Below are 3,347 nucleotides of genomic sequence, written 5' to 3'. Positions count from 1 at the left end.
TAAGCTTAAACTGAGAGGATTGTTAGAAACTTTAGTTTGAGGTAATTAGGTTAAGAATTACTTAGCCTAAGCTTAAACTGAGAGGATTGTTAGAAGCACATATTTATTGTGTATTAGTATTGTTTATCATGCGAATAAGTTTGATCCCATGTTACTATTCGACATAGTGTTCCTTTTATGACTTGTAGGAGACATGGTTCACACCATTCACACCAGGTCTATCAGACGCGGACGCGGGCACGGATACAGAACACGTAGGACACCACACGGGCTAGGACCAAATATGGGATCCATTGACAGTCACCGCCCCAGCACCAGACATGTTTCCCGCTCCCGGCCCAGAAGCAATAGTCTGGCCCACACTAGTGAGGTATCATCACGAGAGCCCATCAAGAGAAGGGCCACACCCGAGCCTTCGGTGGACTACACGCCCCGCACCCCTACACGTGAGGACATGATGGAGACTATAGAGACCTTGAGAGGCGAGAACACAAGGCTAAGAGAAAGGTTAAACCGAACTCTAGATGGCAACACTAGACTGAATGAATGGCTGAACAATATTCAGCAGGCACATGTCAAACAAGGAGGAGCCCTGAACGAGCTAATTGAAGAGAATGCAAACTTGTCGGAACAGCGTCATGCACTGATTTGGGACAAAGTTGTACTTGAACAGGAGCGAAGAATTGCTGCTCGTCCAGTAGGCGCTAGATTCAGAGACAGAATTCACTTCTATAAGAGGATGACCATAGACTATGCTGGTGTAGTGAAGGGGTATTTCTCCGAATGGGTCCAATGTATCAAGAATGGCCCAAAGGCTAGTGTGTTGTGGCACTCCAAGCCATCCACATCTTTTGAACAGTGGTTGAGGGACCCTTATCTCCCTTATTACCCCGCGGATCAGTTTTAGACACGGAACCCTTTTTAGAAAGAGGGAAGAGAGAAAAATCTTTTGGATATGTGAATTAATTGTGCGTAACTAGATAGCTGATCGAATTTTCATCTAGTCCAGTGCTTCAATAGATTTTTGAGCATTCACATGATTTAGAGATATGTTTAGGATGATGTAGTATCTCATCTTTTGTAAGTAAATGGAATTATGTAACGTCTCTTCCCAGGATTGTACATTGACGCGAAATATATATATATATATCTTTTTGGAGCATTATGAGATTCTCGACGTAAATTCCTTATTATCTATTTCGCTTATATATATAGTGATTATATATATATATATATGTGTAATGGGTTATATTGACTTTAGAACCTTACTAAAACAATAATACCCTATATTGTCAGTATGGTTTCTCGTGGGTCAACAAGGAACGCCCTCAATGTGGGAGGTATTAATGGCATAGCCCCACCAACAGTTCGAGGACGGACACGAGCCCAAAGTCGAGGTCGCGGAAGTGTCCGAACTGCTAGCTCTAGTACGACTCCATCCGCGCAGGATAATTTAGCTATCGGTAGGAGTCAAAGAGACCAGGAAGGGGGGAATCCCCTCACAAAGGAGACGATAGCTGAGCAAATGGCACAAGTCCTCCGGGATACATTGCCAAATATGCTTAAAGAAATGTTGGATGACAGTAGGGATGGCAACGGGGCAGGGATGGGGCGGGGTTTGCAATCCCCGGCCCCGGCCCCGGTTTATACACACAGTCCTCGGCCCCGGCCCCGTCCCCGTCCCCGGTCAACTTTCGGTCAACCCCGGTCAACCCCCGGTCAACACCCGGTCAAATAAAAATTAATAAGTTTTTTCTAAGCATGATCAACATAACAACATAATTACATCATATCTAGTCTTGCTTAATAAAAATAATAAAATTGTAAAATTAACAATAATCCAAAGAAATATGTAAAATTTAAAACAAGTGTTAATGTAATTACATCATATCTAGTCAAGAAGAGTAGAAGAGGATTGAAATTTGGACATATCARTTACAAAGCCCAADTYCATAAGTCCAACAGGCCGCACATATCAATTATAAGCCCAAATAATCAAAATGTTAATATTTATATATATACCGGGTGCGGGGCGGGTCGGGGGATACAATACCCGGCCCCGGCCCCGGCCCCGGTTTGCCTCTACCGGGGATCCCCGGCCCTGGTACCCGTTTTAGCGGGGAATCCCCATCCCCGTCAGGGTCGGGTGAACCGGGTTCCCCACCGGGTCGGGCCAAATCACCATCCCTAGATGACAGGGTTAAAGACAACGAAAATAGGGAGGAGGAAAGTGTTCGACATGAGAACACTCAAGCCACTGGAAGGGTGGAAGTATCTGGTAAAGAGAAGGCGGAGTCGCCCACCAACGGAAGAACGGGATTGACAACAAAGAAGAGAGGATGCAGTTTTAAGACATTCAAGGGCACCGGGCCGAAGGAATTTAAGGGAAAAGAGGGCCCAATTGGCCTGATGAACTGGGTAACCAAGATGCAGAGTAGCTTCAAGATTTGCAGATGTGCGGAGGATCAAAAAGTGACCTATGCTGCTACAACCTTTGTGGACTATGCATTGCATTGGTGGGAGACTGAGTGTGCAATCAGGGGTGATGAGGGCATTGCTGCCATGACGTGGGAACAAATGAAAAAGATGATGATGGATAAGTACTGCACACAATCGGAAATGAACAAGCTAGAATCAGAATTTCTAAGGTTAAAGCAAGGCTCGATGTCGGTTCAAGAATATGTTAATGACTTTCTAGAAAAAGCAAGATTCGCCAGTTACCAGGTGGCTACTGAGGAGAGGAAGATAGGTCGTTTCAAAGACGGCTTAAGAATCAAAATCAAACGGTACGTAGACATGACTAAGCCGACCACTTTTGTCCAAACCGTAGAGATGGCGAAGGTAGCAGAGGAGAACAATGCTAGGGAGAACTATGATAGAAGGGATGCAAAGAGAAGATGGGAAGGGTCGAACAAATTCGACAAGAAACCAAAATGGACTCCGTCTATGGAAAAAACACGAAGCAAGGGACTCACTATTCCCCAATGTAACAAATGCAACAAGAGACATAGGGGAGAATGCAGAGCGGGAAGCCTGACGTGCTACAAATGTGACAAGCATGGGCACACCGCGCGAGAGTGCCCAGAAGGAAAAACTTGTTATGAATGTGGGGCTACGGGACATATACGACCTGACTGCCCAAAACGTCGGAATAGTATGACACCCCACGAGAAGACAACGAATAACGGATTTGGAAGGAGACCGAAAAATAGGAAGGAGCTACCTAAGGGACATGGCCGAGCTTACAACATGACCTTGGAGGAGGCCAAGGAAACGCCCGACGTCGTATCCGGTATGTTCCCTATCAACAATGTGTATGCACATGTATTATTTGATTCGGGTGCAAA

At 45.3% G+C, this 3,347-nt stretch overlaps 1 pseudogene; it reads left to right on the top strand.

Annotated features, from left to right (window-relative positions):
• The window catches only part of LOC112515219, a 15,139-nt pseudogene that overhangs the window by 8,466 nt on the left and 3,326 nt on the right, over positions 1-3,347 (top strand).

This window comes from Cynara cardunculus (assembly GCF_001531365.2).
Source record: "Cynara cardunculus var. scolymus isolate 2C chromosome LG 7, CcrdV1, whole genome shotgun sequence".
NCBI classification, from domain to species: domain Eukaryota; kingdom Viridiplantae; phylum Streptophyta; class Magnoliopsida; order Asterales; family Asteraceae; genus Cynara; species Cynara cardunculus.
The sequence above is the reverse complement of the archived record's forward strand: the minus strand, read 5'-3'. Positions and strand labels throughout refer to the sequence as shown.